Source organism: Capricornis sumatraensis, chromosome 4 (assembly GCF_032405125.1).
Source record: "Capricornis sumatraensis isolate serow.1 chromosome 4, serow.2, whole genome shotgun sequence".
NCBI classification, from domain to species: domain Eukaryota; kingdom Metazoa; phylum Chordata; class Mammalia; order Artiodactyla; family Bovidae; genus Capricornis; species Capricornis sumatraensis.
In genome coordinates, this window is record NC_091072.1 from 70,732,749 (window position 1) to 70,753,731 (window position 20,983).

Genomic DNA, 20,983 nt, shown 5'->3' on the forward strand with positions numbered 1-20,983 from the left:
ACCCAGCTTCTGCGTTACCCACAATGAGAGTTTTGCTGCCCTCTGCGTGGTGGGTACCCACAGCCCATTAGCCAAGGCAGAGGAGGAGGAAGAAGGTGTAATAAGTGATTCTAGAATCATAAAGACCTGTCAGACGCCCACACTCCTAACTTTGCTCCCACTCCATATTCATCAACAAGATGGACGGGCGGGGTGCTCACAATTGCTTCCTAGGGACTTATTCTTGACCAAATCCAATCTCTCTATTCAGAGAAGGATGTGAAATATAACCTGCTTTCCTGCTCTTAAGACCCAGAGTTCTGGCCATCACCTCGAAAGGCTACCCTCTGCAGAGAGCTCCCTCAAAGCCACTGCCACCCCTCCCCTTCCTCACCTCCGCACCCCCTGCCCCATCCCAGCCATTACCCACTCTCTGCTGCCGATTCCATCTCTACACAGAGACCTGCTCAGTCTCATTTTTCTCCTCCTCTGACTCACTGCCTTCCCCTGGAAGCCTCCCCTGCCTGCCCTTTCTCTGCCCCCATCACCAGTTTCCTGAACTGACTCTGCCAGCTCACGGCTTCATGCTTATCTGTCTCAGATCCTCTTTTCAGACCCTCACCTGGCCTCAGAGGTCTTTGGGACCTGGGTATGGCTAAGTGGCCTTTTCCCACATCATCCCTGGGTTTGAGGGGGCAGAAATACGTTTACCATCCCCACTGCCCTTCTCAGCGTGGGGTGGGAGGACCAGAAGTTCACTTTAGTTTTGTCTGGTCTGGCAGAACAAGGCATTTCCTCCTCTCAGAAATAGAGCTAAGTCACTCAATTCTCTTTCCTGAGAGTATTTGCAATTTAGACTTGTTCTTTATTCAAAGAACTTTTAATGTCATGAAGTAGTGGAGTAGGTGACGGAAAAATCTTGATCCTGGTCAGCCCAGTTCTCTAAGAGCCTGTCATTTTATGGGGTGGTGGGTTCCACTAGAAAGGCCTGCTGTCCCCTGGATCCAATCCTTAGAGCCACCCAAGGACCAATCTAAGGATCCTCAAACTGGGCTGTGGCCAGTCCCCTTCCGCCTTAAACTTGGGCAGGCTTCTGATATTTTTTTTCTTTCTTTTAAAAAGTTTAATTTATTTATCATTTATTTCTGGCTGTGCTGGGTCTTTCTTGCTGCTTGGGTTTCTCTCCGGTTGTGGTGCTCAAGCTTCTCATCGTGGTGGCTTCTTTTGTTGCAGAACTCGGGCTCTGGGGCACACGGGCTTCGCTAGTTGCAGCCCTTGGGCTCAGTGGCTGCGGTTTCCTGGCTCTAGAGCACAGGCTCAACAGTCATGGCGCACAGGCTTAGTTGCTCAAGACATGTGGGATCTTCCCCAACCAGGGACCCAACCCTTGTCCCTGGCATTGGCAGGCAGATTCTTTACCACTGAGCCACCAGGGAAACCAAGGCTTCTGATTTTTATCAGAATCATGAGAAACGCTGGACTGGAGGAAACACAAGCTGGAATCAAGATTGCCGGGAGAAATATCAATCACCTCAGATATGCAGATGACACCACCCTTATGGCAGAAAGTGAAGAGGAGCTAAAAAGCCTCTTGATGAAAGTGAAAGAGGAGAGTGAAAAAGCTGGCTTAAAGCTCAACATTCAGAAAATGAAGATCATGGCATCCGGTCCCATCACTTCATGGGAAATAGATGGCGAAACAGTAGAAACAGTGTCAGACTTTATTTTGGGGGGCTCCAAAATCACTGCAGATGGTGACTGCAGCCATGAAATTAAAAGACTCTTACTCCTTGGAAGAAAAGTTATGACCAACCTAGATAGTATATTCAAAAGCAGAGACATTACTTTGCCCACAAAGGTCCGTCTAGTCAAGGCTATGGTTTTTCCTGTGGTTATGTATGGATGTGAGGGTTGGACTGTGAAGAAGGCTGAACGCCGAAGAATTGATGCTTTTGAACTGTGGTGTTGGAGAAGACTCTTGAGAGTCCCTTGGACTGCAAGGAGAACCAACCAGTCCATTCTGAAGGAGATGAACTCTGGGATTTCTTTGGAAGGAATGATGCTAAAGCTGAAGCTCCAGTACTTTGGCCACCTCATGCGAAGAGTTGACTCATTGGAAAAGACTCTGATGCTGGGAGAGATTGGGGGCAGGAGGAAAAGGGGATGACCCAGGATGAGATGGCTGGATGGCATCACGGACTCGATGGACGTGAGTCTGAGTGAACTCCGGGAGGTGGTGATGGACAGGGAGGCCTGGTGTGCTGTGATTCATGGGGTTGCAAAGAGTCGGACACGACTGAGTGACTGAACTGAACTGAATACTCCCTACAGAAGTTGTTTTTCAGTTGCAGCTGCTGGGTTGGTTACAGAGCCCCAGGTAGGTGTGACCTGTGGGTGTTCTATAATTGGTCAAGGGACACTCCAATGCCTTTTGGGAATATGAAAGCCCTGGACCCTGGGCAGCCCCAAGGCTGGGCCAATAGAGGGCACCCGCAGAGGACTAGAGTGGGGCTCAAGAGAGGAAAGAGTCCATGAGACCTGGAGGGGCAAATCCCTCCCACGGTCATAAAACTTAAAAGTATCTAAGTGTTTGGCAGCCCCTGGGTTTTTCCTTAAGAATCCAACCAATGTTAAGTATTCTGCTTTGCCATCTTCTATAAAGTGTAACTTTTCACAGGGTTTATGGTTAGTGGTTTGGCTTGTAATTATTAAACAGGAAGGAATCAGAAATAAGTTGTCATAAATTTAAATTGAATACTTCATGTTCTTAATGCTAAACTTGAAGGTTAAGCTGTGGAAACAATTGTGTTTGTTTTACTCTTTTAAAGAGTGACTAAATCGGAAATCCTGGCTCTTGTCCAGGCTCTGTCCCTGACATGAGGATTCTCAAGCTTTTCTGCCAAAGTCCTTTTAATGCTAGAGAAGAATGAATTGGACCCCAGTGGTCTGGGAGCTCAGGCTTCCCTGGTGGCTCAGCAGTAAAAGAAACCACCTGCAATGCAAGAACTGAGAAGATAGGGTTCGATCCCTGGGTTGAGAAGATCCCCGGAGGAGGGCATGGCAACCCACTCCAGTATTCTTACCTGGAGAATCCCATGGACAGAGGAGCCTGGAGGGCTACAGTCCACGGGGTCGCAAAGAGTCAGATATGACTGAAGCGACTTAGCACACACGCATGGCCTGGGGGCTCAGCTTGAAGGGCCCTCACCAAGGACCAAATTCTTTTGATGCTTTAAATTTTAGCTTTAAAATTATGCAAAATTTGCATTCTATTATAGAGTATATATATGTTTTTTCATAGTATATTTTTTATGTCTTCATGTCTTCATATAAAAATGACATTTGCCATCAAATAACCTCTGTGGTCCTCAGGGAGGCTTCTCATGTATCCTGTGATACTCCCACCAAGCGGCTTCTATACCCCAGGTGAGAAATGCTTCCGTGTGTGCCCTGCTCCCCTAGGAAGTCCCTTCCTGATTTGATTTTTCATTTGTCACACTCCCTGCCACTGTCCCAGGTTATAGCTCTAATGACTACATGTGAGCACTTACTATGCTCCAGGCTCTAGTGCCAAATGCTTTATACGGATTACGTCATTGAAATTCTCAAACCACCTGAAACTCGGAGAGGTGAAGTGACTTGTCTAAGGTCACAGAGCTGTCAAGTGGCAGAGGGAAGGTTCAACCACTGCTTGCTTGGAGTCAAGCAGACCGAGGCCACTTGCCACCTTCCGGCTGTAGCACCTGGCTGAGTAGCAGCGTCCTGAGGAAGGAGACAGCTGTGGGACACCTGGGAAAAGCAGAGGTTTAGTACAGGAGTCAGAAAAGCCAGGTTTAGGTTCAGCTCGCCCCTGACTATCTAGGTTCTTGAGGGATCCTCTAAGCTCCGGGGTCCTCATCTATAAAATGGGATGAAATGGTTTGTGAAAAGGACAGTGAAAAAAAAAAGGTGAGTCTTGGAGTCTGTATCTTAGATTCCTTTCTTGCGCCTTTCTTCCTTTGGTGACTCTCTGGAAGACACCAAATCTCTAAGCCTCTGAATGTGGAAAATGACTTTCACCTCAAAGGACTGCTATGGGGATTAAAAACCATATGTGTAAAAAACCTGGGACAGAATTTGGCATGCAGTAGTTGCTCAATAAATGCTCTCCAAGATTTATCCTTATCATAGTATCAGTGGTAGTATCCATATTAAGAAATTGTGATTATTAAAATGAGGGGGAAATGTGAAAGAGAAACAACAAACCAAAAGATAAATCCCTTAAAAATAAGGAACTGGAGAAGGGTCTGCCTTAAGGCGCCCTTGAATAGCTCTGCTTGTTGCAGGCTTAGAGCTGCCTTTCACTGAGAAACCTTTAACCTTAGTCAAAACCAGAGAAGGAGACACATCATGGTTTTGAGCAGGGGGGCTTGGTCTGTTTTTACCACGTTCTTTTTCCATGTCTACTCCATGATCCCAAAAGGAACATGCCTCTAACTCATTCCTACCACACCGGTGCCAGGCGCCGAGAACACACCCGCATACGGGCCTCTCTGAGGAAAGACACTGAACTTCCCTCTGCCAGCCAGCCTGCAGGACAAAGCCAGACTGTCTGCCAAGAGAGATTCTCAAAGTCTCCACCAGGTTTAACACTGACTAAGTCTGACTCTGTGATTTGACCAACAATCCCTTAGTGTGGGCAGGATCCCACAAGACCACTCGAGGGTGTCTTGACTCTCATTAAAGGGGGCCCCCGACTTGGCAGCCACACAGGGGCACTTCCCAAATTCCAAGTGATGGGGACTCTCTCTGAAGGGACCCCAGGCTTCAACCCAAGACCACCTTTCATCTCCCCATCAGGCCCTCACAGTCTGGCCTTTAGGGAGTTTGCCAAAGCAGGTGTGGCTTCCTGGGTGGCCAAGATGCTGTGGAGTGGGGCTCTGCTCTCCCTGGGCCTTTCCCCCTTAATCTGGTGTCCCAGGCACCTCTCCCAGTTTGGAAAGCAGATTATTTATGGTTTATTTTTGACACCAGATCATCGCTGCCCAAGTTTCATCAATTTGTCACTGTTTTTATTGTCAGCAATTGCCCATAACTGGAGCACATTTAAAATGTCATTGATCTTGGTATTACAGTGTCATAATCTGACAGTAATAGGTGTAGCCAGCACAGGAAGCCCAGGCCCTGAGATTGATGGTGTTCAGCACACCAATTATATTCTGTCCATCTAAGTGATAAAAGAGTACGTAGGAGGCATTCAATAGATAAATTAGATATCGCTCCCAATTATGTCCCTTTATTTTATGGAGTCATGTGTTCCCTTTAGAACCTTTTTTCTTCATTTGGCTTGTAAAGGGGTGCTACTTGACCCCCAAAGACGAGGGTTGCTCCCCTGCCTGCCCCACTTTGGGTTTAACCCTGAATCCCTCCCTACCTTCTAGAAGTTTCTCACCTGGGCTCTCCCTGGAACTCAGCTGGGAACCTCCCCAGCACAGCAAGTGGTCACAGGTGTGAAGGGAAGGAGTTGGAGGTACTTGAGTGTCTGGTGGGGGGGGGGGGCGGGGTTGGATCAGGCCTTCAGGAAGGACTGGGAGAGCTGGTGACATTTTTCCTTCAGGTGACTCTAACTAAATAAATGAGATTGGGAGAGGAGCATTCAATGGGTTAGTGTCCTCCAGCCCTAACACGAGTGCCTTCAGATTAGGGCAACTAGTTAATCGTTACGGCTGAGGAGGAGAAAGTCAGTCAGGAAGCTTTCTGTCTTTAGGAAGTGAATTCATCCATCCCCCTGCCTCCACTCTAGCTCGAGTTGAGCCAATTCAAAGTTTTCCTTGGAAGGAGACCCCAGAATCTCCCACACCCCATTCCATCGAGATTAGATGCGTTCCCCAGTTTGACAGGGGAAACTGGAGTGCTGCAGTCCATGAGGTTGCAATGAGTTGGACATGACCTAGTGACTGAACAATAAAAACAAGTCTAACTCCTGGGCAGGCAGTGGGCTCCCTGCTGGAGAACAGACCCTTAAAGCGGCTCAGTTCCGAGAGGAGAACTCACCGGAGGCCTGAAATGAGAGGCAGGGGACAGAGAGAGAACAAGGGTTCACTTTCTTTGGGGCCTGGCTTATAAGAACCTTAAACTCTGAGGACAGCCTTGACCTGGCCCAGGCCCCTGTTCCCCCATCCCCCCATATCCCCCTGAAGCCAGCGGGGAACACAGAGGAGACCGAGACACCAGGTGGTAAATAGTGATCCAAGTCCATTTATTGAGCTTTGTAAGAGACAGTGTCCGTGGGCTGGGTTGTTCCCTGTAGCCTGTTGCCATCTCAACTGTTATAAATAATCCTGGCACTAAGTGTGCTGTTACACTGAAGGGAAGTTGTTCTTAGGGCGTGAAACCTGAGAATATGGGTCAGGGGAGGAGGGATGATGGGGGACAGGAGGAAGAGGTGGGGAGCCATCACCCCGAGGCTCCTCAAGTACAGTCCTGAGCTGGTGATAGATGAATTTCTGGAGCAGTGGATGGCATTTCAAGTGAAATGTTTATAGGAAATGAGTGTGATTTAAACAATGTCTTGGCCGATAAACACCAGCCAGATGGGGGGAGAGGGCCAGGCGAAGGGTGGAGAAATCAAAGGCCCAGAGGGCCCCAGTATTAAGCAGCTGTCTGAAGCGCTGCTCAAACACACACACTAGCTTTGGTCTTAACATGTTTTTAAGAGCTGGTTATGATTTCCTCGAGGGCGGCTCAGATTAAGACTGGAGTGGAGCCCCCAGCTGAGTGCCTTCAATAACTGTCCATCACATCCTCTTTAGAGTCAGCAGCCTCCTCCCCTCGGCTCAGGGAGCCTGCGACCGAGGAGGGCTGCCAGACTGCCCTGCTCACCAGCCTCTTCCTGGGCAGCCCTGAGGCCTGCTGACCTTCACACCTAGATGCTGGGCAGATTCGGGGATGGGCACTGAGCTCTGCCCCCAGGGAGCTCTCAGTCTTCAAGGCAAAAGAAAACATACAACCTAGAAAAGAAGAGAGAACATGAAGAGAGCAGAGGATGGAAGCCGAGGAAGGGAAAACTGTCACCAGACTCAGAATCTGGGCCCTTCTCACCACGTTGACTGCTGCCACCCTGGTCCGAGCCACTCACCTCTCACCTGGATTAGTGCCAGAACCTTTCAACAGGTCTCCGTGCATCTTGACCCACCCTCCACCCCTGCAATCCATCTCAACACAAAAGACAGAAGGCCTATTTAAAATGTCAGTTCAGTCAGACCTGTCCTCTCCATTCAGAATAAAAATCAAACTCCTTAAGACAGCCTCCAAGGCCCTGTGTCACCGGGCCCCTCATTGCCTCTCTAATATCATCCCTTCCCCTCTTCTCCTTGTTCCTTGGCCTCCAGGCTCCACACACTTGCCTGGCACACACCTGCCCCAGGGCCTTTGCATCAGCTATTCCCTCTGCTTGGAGTTCTGTTCCCCAACATAGTTGCAGGACTAACTTACATCCTCATCTCTAGGTCTTTGTTCAAATACTATATTCTCAGTGAGACCTCCTTGACTAAAATATTTAAAATTGCAGACTTCCCCTTCATCTTGATCCTTCTTTCTCTGATTTATTTTTTTCGGTAATAACTTCTACCTAATATATAATATAATTTACTTATCTAATAATGTATTGTTTATTATCTGTCTCACCCTGCTAAAATGTAAACTTGACATGGGTGGGTGTCTTTCTCTGTTTGGGTCACCAGTGTATCCCAAGAACCTAGACTAGTGCTCAGTAATAATAACTGCTTAATGAGTAAACACAAAAGATGAGATTTGGAGGGAAGGCAGGGGAAGCCATCCTAGGATGGGGTCCACTTATGTCTCATCACACTGCAGGCCATGAATGAGGACCAGAGCGGGAGGGGAGGGTCAAGGTGATGCCCACAAGTGCAAGAGTTGTGCTGGGCCATCACTAAAACTGGGGGGATTCTGTTGGCAAAGAGACTGGCCTGGATCTACCCCCTGAATCTGGGGGAAGACTTGACTTTATGTTGGAATATCATCACCTCAGTGACCAAGAAGCACTGTGGGATAATAATACCAAAGGGATGTGCCAGGCAAGAACGAAGTGATTGGAAATGATGGGTGGATGGGAATTGAGAGGTCTTCAAGGTGGGGGAGGGTGTATGTTATTGTGTATGTTCATGGAGGGAGGAAATTGAGTCGTCATCTCCAAGAGGACATTGCATCTCCACTGAGGGCAGAAGCCAAAACCATGAGCTGCACCAAAAATAAAAGGAATTGGAGTCAGACATCCAGGAAGACTTCCCAACAGTCCAACAGGCAGGAGAGGGAAGGCATGGAGACTGGTTCTCTGGAGAACCTGAGCAGGACCCAACTGGGTGATGCCTCAGCCAGGTGAACACTGAGGGATAGCAGAGTGGGGACTTAGAGCCCTGGAAAGGGCTCCTGCCTCGGCTGGGACCCCTAACCCCTCCCTCTCACCTGCAGGGCTTCCAAGCTCCCAAGGCATGCAGTCATCTCAGCAGGGAGGGGTGGGGGGAACTGAAGGTACTTGGTCCTCCCAGACCCACCAGTCCAGGTGTGTCCCTTTACCCCTCTCTCCCAAACCTCTGTGCTCAACTCAGCTTTGTGGTGACTTTAGGGTACAAGCCAGGAGAAGGAGAAAATATCTTTGGAGGGTTCTACAAGCCAGTGGTTGCTGTGGTTAGAATGGAGAGAGGACCTGGGTGGCCTGGCAGTCCTGAGCATGTGGGAGGGAGACTTACTTGTCACTGTATAACTTTTGATGCCTTTTGAGTTCTCAACCATGTATATGTATTTCCTATTTGAAAAAAATAAGATAATTAAAATCAGACAGAAGCAATGACAACAATAATAACAACAACAAGAATAGATCCAGGGAAGTGAGACTGCTACAGCACCGAGGGGCAGTAAGGGGTCATGTGTCCAGACTGTCAGTGTCAACTCCCTCGCTTGGTCTTTAATGGACCAGTCTCCCCCTCGACCTCTCCATGTTATGCGCAGGGCTGTGTGTATGCTACCAGTCAACCTTCAGTGAGATAATTCTAAAGCTGCATGGTCTGAAATGTCATCTTTGTCCAGGGAGTCATCTCTTTATGCAGCTCTCCTCTCTTCCCCACCCCTTCACACACACACACATCCCTGATCTGGAGTCTGATCGCTTATCCTTCTCTTCCTGCCTTCCTCTTCTCCAGCACCCTCGACCACAAAAGTAGCTCTCCCCTGAAATCTGGCCCTGCCCCAATGAGACACATGACCTTGAGCAAGTCATTTAACCTTTGTGCGCCTTTGTTTCTTCATCTATAATTGAGGATCGTGACCTTCCTCCCAGGGCTCTTCATGAATCCATTTGTACAACAAGCATATTTTCTGTGCCAGGCGCTGCACTCGGCACTGAGGATCACATGAGACAATGTATGTGGAGTTAGCGCAGAGACAGAGTTATTGCCATGGCTTCCTTCCTTGGATGGTTTTCTGGCCTGAGTGTTTCAGCCCCCTTGACTAGCATGCCCTTGGAAGAATTCACTGTATACTCCCAACCTCTCAGCTTCCAGCACTGCTCCTGGGGTGAGGCTGACATCCTCCTCTGGATAAAGCATCAGCGGCTGCAAAAACAACCTCTTCCCAGGCTTTTCCACTTGGAAGAGTCAGACACAACTTAGCAACTAAACAAGTCCTGAGGGCATCCCTTTGCCCACAAGAAGGAGTAATGCTGAAATTTATCTATGGCCTTTAGACTGGAGCATCAGGAATATCTCTCTTGTCCTGTAGGGGCCCTGTCACTGGGAGTAGGGGCTAGAAAGGGGGTACTGAGAATCTGCCCCTGTCCCAGCTCTGTTCATTTCTCTCCTCTACTGAGCCTCAGGCCTCTTCAGGGGCCAGACTCAGAGGCAGAGGCTGGGATTGGAAACTCCCTCACATTTGCCTTCCTCTGAGTGTAACCTGGGCTGTGGAGAAAGATGAAACCTTCTCAAAAGACAATCCCTACCTCAGCACATATAGCAGCTGGTTTCAGAGAGAGGAAAGAGAAGTTTCCAGAGCTCTCAAAAGGAGGTTGTCCCCACTCCCTGCCTGGCCACTGACGGTTGGGTACCCCTGGAAAGGAGGAGTGTTTACTTTTAGAAAGAATGTTCTGTTTCAGTCCTGGTCGTGACAAAATCCCACCAAAGTGATGATGAAGGACCACAGGGATGGAGGGATCAAGTTGAGACATACGGGGGGACTTCATGATTGTCAGGAAACAGGTTGAAGGAGAGAAGCTGGGGTGGGTTAGCAGGAACCACTCAGATACAGTCCAGAGGCAGGAGGAAGGATGAGATGATCTGAGGGCTGCCAAGGATTCAGGGATTCCATGATATTGCGGAGCTGGCAGGGACGGGAGAGGAGGCCAGAGAGATGGGCGTTCATCCATGTCTAGAGCACAAGCCCCGTGGATAGGAACCAGGCTCTCTGGAGCCCCCCAGTATGTCAGCACCAAGGCTTATACAGGCAGACCAGGGAATCTGACTGCAGTGGACAAGTCTTTCCCTGACAGATGGTGCCAACTCCGCACTCAGGGAAGGACAGCTGCTTTAGAGTCTCAGCTGAAAAAAGTGGTTCCAGACTGTGGGACCAGGCAATACTTCTTCATGTTCAACCTCAAGCCCGCTGGTTTTGATCTTATGGCAACCAGTGAGGTTTGCCCATCCCCAGAGGACAAACTGAGCAGGGAAGGCTATGGGAGAGCTGGCCAAACTCTGGGACTCACTTTCTCCCTCCGTAGAATGAGGGGGCTGTGCTAGACTATTTCTAAGATTTTTTTCACCCCTGTGTATCTGTTCCTCTTCCATTCTCTCTACTTCCTCGATTTTCTCCCCTTTTAAGTCCCTGTCTTCCACTTAACGGGGCTTCCCAGGTAGCTCAGTGGTAAAGAATCCACCTACCAATGCAGGAGACTTGAGTTCCATCCCTGGGTTGGGAAGATCCCTGGAGAAGGAATTGGCAACCCACTCCAGTATTCTTGCCTGGAAAATCCCACGGACAGAGGAGCCTGGCGGGGCGACAGTCCATGGGGTCACTTAAGTCAGACACTGAGAAAGAATAAACAAGTCCCACTTAATCCACTGCCTTCCCTATCTCAGTCTCTCCCCTCCCCAACCAACCCTTTCCCATTTTACTCTTTACCCGTAAAGAGTGAGAGAGGTCACCCGAGCTGCCTTGCTCTGTCCTTGGAGCCCTGTGTGTTCTGGGTTCCCCTCCCCCACCGCTCCCGTGTCCTACTGCCCCCTTCCTCGACCTTAAGACGCCAGAGCCGGGAGACTGGAAGACCCCCTACAGCAGCCTCCGCCTTGCCCCTGCAGCGGCCCCACTGCGGGAGCCCAGGTCCCCAGCCCCCCAGCGTGGCCAGCCCGCCCCTCTCCCAGCAGCCGGTGCCGCTGCGCGCCCTCACCCCACGCTAATGCGATCTGGAGAGACCCGGGCGGGCGGCGGGCAGTCTGGCCGAGCGTCCGGGCGGCGCTGATGGATGGTCCCCTGACAGTAATCGCGGAATGAGGACGCGCTGGCGACGCTCTCGCCCGAGGCCCCGCTGTTCGGTGAGCCCTTGAGTCCCTCCCTCCCCAGCGACGGCCTCCCAGGCGCTGTCCCCATCCCACTGGACTTTGGGGATGCCTGGGACCTCCAGGTGAAACCCGAAGCAGGGCTTTCCCTGCCCTGTCTCCTCCTCAAGGCACTGGTTTCTGTTCGGGGTTCATCCTTGGATCTACTGCTTCTGTGATTCAAGCTACCCATCTCCTTGAGCCTCAGTTTCCCCTTCTGTATAAAGGGAAATATGGTCCTTATAAGACTGGAAGGAAAGTGTTAGCAGCAAAGGAGGAAATGCTGTGGAAAATTATCACTTTTCCGGAAGTAGAAATCAATTTTTACTTTTTATTTCATGTTGCTCAGAATCATCTGGGCTAATGCAGGAAGCTGAGTGAGAGTTGGGCGGATATTCACATGTAGACTGTATGTTCATACAAGAACACAGGTCACAGTGCTTAGGGCTGTCTAACAACTGTATCTGAACGTAAAACACAATAGTATCAGTGTTGCTTCCATGTCTTAAGAAGCAGGTCAGCACAGATATTCCTTCTGAGGTGACCACCTCAAGGCCCACCTACCCATTTAAGCCCCAATCCTCTCCAGTCTTGGGATCCCCTTCAGTCAAGGGCTGGGCTGACTGAGGGCCATGAGGAGAAGATCCCGCTTGGGGAAATGTTCCTGGGCCATCTTCCAACCCCTTGCCACTCCAGGTGACCTTGAGCTCTAAGGCTCCTCTGCTCCCCCACCCCAGGGTATCCCCCTCAGGCAAGGGCCCTTTTGAGAGCTGGGGGCAAGGACCCAGAACCGATTACCATTCTGAGAGCACACCCAGACGCCTCCTCACTCCCTTTTAACCTTTCCCTCTCGTAGGAAGCCAAATTGAGTTAGTCTTGAGTTTTGATTTAATTCCCGAAATGGAGTCATAATCTGTTTAGTGTCCTTTTTCCCAAGTCCTGAGTACTGAAGTGTGTGTGGGGAGAGAGGGGGAGTTAATGAGAGAGCAGCTCTGTGGCTTGTGGAGAACCTCACACACTTAACCTCCAAACACCACTAAACAGCAGGAGACACCAGGGCTGAGCTGCCGAAGGCCACTTCTGGTATAATGCGGGTCAAAATGAGGATGACTAATACTTGTTGGGCACCTGGGAGTGCCAGTACTGAGTCAGGCACTGCCCGTAAATTTCACACTTAAGTACCACAGTTATCTTCCAGGTAGGTACCATGAATCCCTGGAGAAGGAAATAGCAACCCACTCCAGCATTCCTGCCTGGAAAATCCCATGGACAGAGGATCCTGGCAGACCACAGTCCATAGGGTTGCAAAGAGTTGGACACAATTGAGGGACTGAGCATAGGTACCATGAATAGTCCCAACTTACAGATGAAGAAACTGAGAGTGGTTAAGTAGCTTACTCCGCAGCATCCTATAGCTATTATGAAACAGCAGAGCCCAACTTTGAAAGTATCAAAGACCACAAAGCCTGTGCTCTTAAGCCCATCCTGGGGTGACCCTGGGCTCGATACTCAACTGCTACAGGTACCAGTTCCCTTATTTGCATAATACAGATAATAAATGGAGGTAATACTATACTCCCTTCACAGAGATGTTGTGTTGATTAAACGAGGTAAGGTACTCACCCCATTCACAGGAAGCATTCGATTGAGTGCCATAAACTTTGGGGTGGGGTTGGGGAAGGGAAGAGATACAATGCAATGTGATGCAATGGGGTGACTAATCATTATACATTGTCACTGTTGATAACAATAGTTATCAGGTGTAATACTCCTGGGCACAGGCAACCCTACAAGGAAAAGATCGCTATGCCTGTTTTACAGATGAAGAAACTGAGTTTCAGATAAATTGAGTAAATTTCTTAAAAACCAACTGGTTAATAAATGACAGAACTGAGCTTATATTCAAACACTGGGCCCTTGGACTCCAAAGCAGGCAGCTCCCAGTGCCCCAGGGTCACCAGAGACTGGCCTCTTCTGGAGGAGGTCAGGGCTAAGGCCAAGAAGCCCAAGTTACATCTTCTGCCACCTGGGACCTACCTGATTTTCTCAGATGAACAATGTTTCTTTAAAAGAACAGGAGGAAAGTAAAGAAGCAGCTGAGACAGTTTCTCCCTCCCTCAAAGCCAATGTGGGGCCTCCCTCCCCTCCCCTCTCCTCCCTCTCTCTTCTCCAGTTTCCTCTGTGCTTAAGTTTGTGGCCATTAAATAGGAGAAAGTTTGAGCCAGGCATGAAATATTTATCAGTTAATTACAATATGCAGATTCTGTTCCTGGGGGTGATTTGTCTTTTTGGAAATATAGGAAAAGATCCTGGAAACTTGTATCCTAATTGCTTGGCCTATTATTGTAGCAACCAGGTAGAAACTCCATTTACTATGCAACTACAGATTTTCCCCACTAGCTGCCTCTACCTCTGTCACTGGTGGTCTGGGGATCATATACTTTTCTGATGAGGGAGGAACCTTGGAGGGGTCCATTGGTCCATGCCCTTGTTTTCTCTTGGTGTGGCCCCTTTCTAAATCCCAATAGTTGTAAGAAATGAAAAGGATCAAAGTCTGAAATTCTGCGATCTCAAGTCAATCCTAAGTGACAGCCCCTTGCCAATCCCACCTGAAGCGATGTGGCTGCTGAGGGGCCCCCAAGTTGAGAAGAAGTTCTAGGCTGAGTACCCTTCCTGCTGTACTTCCCGTTACACACCGGAAAAGGGCAACATGGCAGCTTTCTAGCTCCTCTGTGTCCCAGGGCCCGTACCTAATCCCTGGCTGCAAATTAGCATCACCTGAGGGGTTCGTAACAATCCAGAAGCCTGGGCACTACTCCAAATCAACCAAATGAGAATCTCAGGAAGTGGGACCCAGGCATCAGTATTTCTTAAAGCTCCCGAGGCAGTTCCAATGTGTGGCAAAAGATGTGGCCCTAGAGAGCTAACAGAAGAGAGTGGCTGCTGGTGTAGGGTGCTGCTTATCTGCACGACACCATCATTGTTATCCCTCCCTTTTAGATGCTGGAGGAGGCAATTCCTTCACTTTTATTGGAATCTGAAGAGCATCTTTTTCCCTCCTTACAAGAAGCTTGATATTAATAACCACCATTTATCAAGTTCCTGCTGAATGCTTGGATCCATGCAAATAAAATTTAATCTGATCCACACAACTGTTCCATAAGGTCAGTGGGTATGTCCATTTTGTGGATGTCTAAGACAGGTTAGGGAGTCTGCCTAAGGTCATACAACCAGCCAGTGACAGAGCTGGGACTTGAATCCAAAACCCACGCTTTTAGCTACTCAGTTTCTCAAAGCTGGAAGGGAAGTGCTTCCTAGCTGGTATCTAGGGAAGGTCCTAGGGAATGTATTGGGGAAAAGGGTAGAGAAGGGCTACACGTGGATGGGGCATGAAGGAAAGAGTGGTGGTGGGTGGAAGAGGCTGGACAGGGTCTGTGGGGAAGGGCTGAGGTACCTGAAGGAGGGTGTGGGAAGGAGCTGGCAGTCGGAGAACAGCAGGACCAGGACTGCTGAGCAGAGCCCACCATCAGGACCGGGTGGCTGGGACAGGGAGGGAACTTGTGTCAGAGGAGGGGTCTTTGTGAGGCCCGAAGCAGTGAGGAATGCCCGCCATGAATACTAAGGGCAAGAAGAAGAGAAAGGGCCAGAGGGGGCTGGGTGATGTTTAGCTGCTGGGGTGATTAATGGGGGTGAACGGAGGGTGAAACTCAAACCCTTCGAACAGAGATGGTGGGGAATGGTTGTCCAAGAACAACAGTGCACTGTTTCGTGGAGAAAGCCAATGTCCAGAGGAGGGGCCGCTGGGGAGGATGCCGGGCACAGTTGCTCCTTCCCTTTTTTCCCAAGGTCTCTTTATTTGCCATCAAACAGTAAATTAAAATATACTTGCCAGCTCCAGGGGACTCTCTGGATGGGATTCCTACCTGCCTCCTGGCTTGTGAGAGACCCAGGGACGCTGGGGTGGCCTGAAGGAAGAGCGAGTGAACTTTGGGGTGGTGGCTGAGATGCCTCCGCGGACCAGCTCCTCTGGGGCAGGAAGCGGTGATGCGCTGGCTGGGCCACTGGCTTACCTGGGACCAGGCAGCATGGAGAGATGCATGGGGGCCGGGTCCCCAATGGTGGTGTTCTCACAGTAGCCCTTGCCTCGGGGAGGAAGAGAGGGCTTCTTTTCCCTGAGAGAGAGTCGGGGGAGGGAGGTGGGAGGGCCCTGCTACCAGATGTTAAGCTGGGTTTGAGGAACAGAGGGACAAGTCATGGGAAGTAGGAAGTCTGAACCCCTCTCCTCGTTTCCTTACCTCTGTCTCTCTCTAGGTGCAGCTGGGGGAGCTGCCTTGCCCTCCCCATCGCATTTCCGCATTTCCGGAGGACAGGAAAGGCAGGAAGAGGGGATGAAGAGAACTGTCTCAGTGTGGAGGGAGGTGAGCTGCAGGCAGGGATTTAAAGGGAAATTCTCTCTCTGGACAGTTTTCTCTCTAGGCCATTACAGGTGTGAAACAACTGATGGATCCTACTTCCCCACACCCAGGGTGTGGTGCCTCCTACAGGGGAGTGAGGTGGGGGAAAGGGAGGTCAGGAAAAGGAGCCCAGCGTGCCTTCAGGGGTCCCCAGAGGGCTGACAGAAGCCATCATCCCCTCAGGGCAGGGGAGGCAGACCACTCATCCCTGATCCCAAATCACTTGAACATTGCACCTGGGAGTCCTGTCGCCAAATCTTAGTTCCTGTCTCCACACAAGGTTGGCCAAGATGCTTTTCTTGTTGGAGTCTTGCGTCTAGTCCTCACTCTGTCTTTCTAAGAGCCAAGCCTACAAAGCACTTTGAAATCTGAAGTTCCTGGGAGGTGGTTTATTGAGTGCAAATACTCTATGCGGTGCACCATGAGGCGATCATTCCACATGGAGGCTGAGTTCAAGGGGCTGGCCTTAGTTTGCTTGTTCTGAGGGCAGGGGCTAACAGAGGCTGCCCTGTGCTTCACAGGGGAGAAGGAAATCAAGGAGCCCACTGGAGGGCAATGGTCAGCACCAACAGTCTTAATTATGAATTAATAATTTATAATTATTCCCCACTTGCAGATAAGCACAAGCCCATTGAAATGATTTCCCAGGGAGGAATACAGTTGGAGGGGATGGGAGGGGGACTTCAATCACTTCCCTAGAGGCCCTTAAGTTCATTCCTTTGCTTCCCTAGCCAAACATGGAAGGCATTCATTAGCTTCCTTGGCTGGTTCCTCCCAACAACTATCCCCACCTCCCCCCCCAAGCCACTAAACATAGTACCACACTGCCTCCAGCTCTTCCAAGGCCAGAGGGCCATCCATGCCAGAGAGACCTGAGAACTGGGATTCTGGACTTCTGGAGTCCCTCTGTTCCCTGCTGCCTGTTCTACTGTTTATATATGGGGTGTGGGAGGGGCTGATGTGGCTAGCCTCTGGCTCTCCTCCTTCTTTCCATTCTCCTGCAGATTGCCTAGGAGCCCTCAGAGGGTGGCAGAAGACCTCTCCAACTCTATGCAGGAAGGGAAACAGGAAGCACCCCTTCTAGTGTGGATGCCCTTAGTTCCTGCTTCTAAATTAGAGAGCCTGATCCTGACCTCCTAAGAAGATATCTGCTGCTGCTGCTCCAGGGAAGTCTAAGTCACTTCTACATGGCATCAATTATGGTGAAAGTGTTAGTCGCTCAATTGAGTCCCACTCTGTGACTTCATGGACTGTAGCCCACCAGGCTCCTCTGTCCATGGAATTCTCCAGGCAAGAATACTGGAGTGGGTTGCCATTCCCTTCTCCAGAGTATCTTCTCTACCCAGGGATCGAACCCAGGTTTATCTGCATTGCAGGAGGCTTGTTTACCATCTGAGCCACCAGAAAGCCCAGCTATAGTGGTGGGGTCCAAACAGGGATAGGGAGGCATACCCAGCACCAGACCCAGCTCTCTGCTGCTCCTCTTCCCAACTCCTACAACCCCAAATTCCCACTTTGGGGGATTAAAAAAAAACTTAAAGGAACCTCAAAGAGCTGCTCAGAAACTCTCAGCTCCAGGGAATCCTCTCTCTCAGGGAATCTGAAAAGGAGAGATTGGTTTCTTTATGCATTCACTGCCTTACACCACAAAGGGGCCTTATCTTTTGGTCCTTAGGTGATCCTTGACCACCATCTCTGATGTGGAATCACCTTCACAGTACTGGAAGAAGGAATGAGAAGATGGTGGAAGTGCATAAGGAGATCTGGTATTAGAAAGGGTTTCCAATCCCAGTTCTAGAGTGTTCCCATCAGCTTCACCATGTACCTCAAATGTGCACGTCAGGCTAAATCTACAGGTTGAAGGGAGTTGGGACAACTGGAACTTAAAAGCACCCTTTTCCAAATCTGTGGTACAAGGGTGCCCTTGAAAAACTGCTACAGGCAAGGTGGACGGTCAGCCAAACACACTGGGTGGGCATCACACACCCACCCACCTCAAGCTCTCTCCTTCCCTGATCCCAGTTTTGGTCTCAAGAGGAGGATTAGTTAGGTGTGATCCAAGTTGTCCAGATAATTAACTGTGGAAGCACGAGTTTGTGTGTGTGTGTTTTAATGCCACTCCTCTGGCCTCCAAAGAGGCCAAAAAAATAAATCTGTTCCTTAGCTCCTCCTACTTTCCATGCACCTCCTCTGCTTATACCCCAAATCCTAGTTCCGGAAAAAAATCCTAGAGGGGCAAACTTTCCTGATTTACCATTTTCCCCACCTGCAACCCTGTCCCCTCCCCCTCCCCAATTTTTTTTTTCTCTCTTCGCTTCTTTAAAAAAAAAAAAAAACGAAGAAGAAGGAATTTTCAATAGTCCCACTTGTCAAGCGAAGACCATCTTTTAACCTTCAACAGCAGCGAAAGCCGTGTGAACTCTCGGTGAACCAAGATTGAAGTCATAAATCACGCGTACAAAGGCGGCTGCGGAGGCTGGCGCGGGCTGCTGCACCTTTAACGCTTTCTGGGGCTGACAGGCGGCGGCCCAGCTAAAGTTCACAGCGCCCGGGGAGGGCCCGCCCCCGCCTCCCCTCCTCCCGCCGGCCCCGGCCGGCTCCGGCCAGCCCTGGCCCGGCCCGCGCGCGGCCGCCCCAGCCCCGCCAGGGAGGCCCCTGAGTTGCTCCCGCAAGGGGAGAGGGAGGCGTTTTCCCTCCCGTCAGCCGGCTCCACGCCGGCCGGTGGATCTCCGTCCCTCGCGCCCCCCCGCCCCCCGCCGCCAACTCAATCCACCCTCGTCCCTCCCTGCTTGCTTTATTTAAACAGGCAACTAGATCCACACGGACACGATAATTCAGCTGGTTTTATCTTTGGCATTTTCTGCAGGACCCCAAGAGAAAGAACTTCCACTCCCGTTCTCCCTCCAGAAGTGGCATCCTTCATCTCTGTCTGTCCAAGCCAATTATACAGATCCTTGGAGTTCCAATAGGGTCTGAGTCATTGGAACCGAGAACACCTGGCTGAAACATGCCCTGTAATTAGAAAGGATTTTTTTCTTTACCGTTTCTTTCTTTTCTTTCTTTTTAAAAGAGGTCTGGAAAGACCGCCCTTGACTAGGGTGGAGAAGCTGGGGTGAGGAAAGGGAAGACCATCACCAGGGCCCAGCTTGCGGCCTTTTGCAGACAGATCTCCCCAAGTCGGACTTGCTTCCTTTCCTCGGCCTCTCGGCTGCCTCGCTGCCTCCTCCTCCTCCGTTCGTTTGGTCCTTCCCCCACTGTCTTCTCCTCTGTTTAATTAAAGTTCAGCGACTCCACTTGCCTCTCCTCTCAGAAAGCCGAAACCAGACAGCCCAGCAACCGCGGGCCGAGCGGTCCCAGCACAAGCACCGGCCCAGCCCGCTGGGCCTCCCCTGGCCCGCCTCCCTTCACCGGCGCTGATCTCTGAGACCGCGGTCCCTGGGCCATCCACCGTCCCGCAGGTGTGCAGCCGTCGGCCTGGGGGATCTGAATGCTGGGCCTGGGACAGGAGTATCCTCTCACTCTAGACCCTCATATTGCACCAGAAAGTTAAGAGGGTGGGTGGGTACACCCCGACTCAGGCATCCCGCTCCCCAAAACCCGTTGCTGACTAATCTGATATGACAAAAGCCCTGTGATGGATTTGGTATATGTTAATTCACAATGCCCTTTCCTCCAGAATTTAACTATAAGTTAATACACACCGGAAACCACGCGCAAACACGCTCGTTAATGGGCTTAGGTATTAGCGAGTCCTAACGATGCATACAAATGTGCTCTGCCTCTGTAGGCCCCTCAAGATTTATGGGCCTTGAGCTCTCTGAAGCTGTAAACAAGGAGGAAAAAAAGAGAAAGAGAGAGAGACTGGGGTGGGGGGGATGTGGAGAGACAGAGGCCTGACTCACCCCTCCAGATTCTGGGAGAGAAGTGATCTTTGCAAGTGGATTCTTACCTATTTCCTTTCCTTGCAAGCTTGCTGTGTGGGTTTTGAAACTGGTCTGGGGGTGGTGTTTGCGGCTGAATGCTGGCGTGCGTGGGCAATGTTTTGTTTGTGCGCTAGGGTAAGAGCATGCCAGCCTACTGTGAATTGCTGTTCCAGGGCCTGACTATAAACAGGCATTTGTGGATGTATACCTGTGTGTGCACCATGCTAGGGGTGTGTGTGTGTGTGTGTGTGTGTGTACATGTGCACGTGTGACAGGCCTCCCTCTGGGCCAGGCTGCTGCTCCCCCCACCCCTAAACCCAGTGAACAAATCTCTAACAACAATCATAATAACGATAAATAATAACAATAAAAACAGTAGTTAACAGTCCCTCCCTAGCAGGATAACAATAAAATGCAAGAGGAGATATTTTGAGGAGGGGACAGGAGAAGGAGTCATGATCACAGCAACCCAGGGAGAAATAAAGGAAGGAAGTTAGCTTCTTCCTATGCCCTTGTGGGGCTGGGTTTGGGAACCCCCTCCCCAGACAAGGTCCTCCCGCCAGAGGAGGAGAAGGCGAGCCTGCAGGCCGCTCTCTCTTGTTTCTCTTTCTCCGCTTTTGCTTTGTCTGATCGGGGAGGAACCCCACGTAAGAGGAGGGTTAGTAGCTCTGGGGATTCTTTGGAACCCCTGTTTTAAAGAGGAATTAAAGCATATAGGGTCAGGCCCTACAGGAGCAGAAAGGAAAGAGGCGATGATCACAGCCAGGGTCCAGGCCCAGCGAGTAAGCTGCCGAGGTGCCCGAGCTGGAGTTGTCCGAGAGGACCAGCCGCGGGCAGAGATCTACGCTGAAAAACATCTATGGCCTTGTCGGAGAGAAGGGAGAGCTCGAGGCAAGACCAGGGAAGTTGCCTTCCTGGGGTCTTAAAAAAAGAGAGTGAGAGAGGGGGACAGTGAAAAAGAAAGAAAGGAGGGTTTGAGGCACGCAGAATTTTCCTTCGCGGGCTTGGAGCGGAGAGGATTTCCATAAAGGAAGAGAAGCGCAGAGTC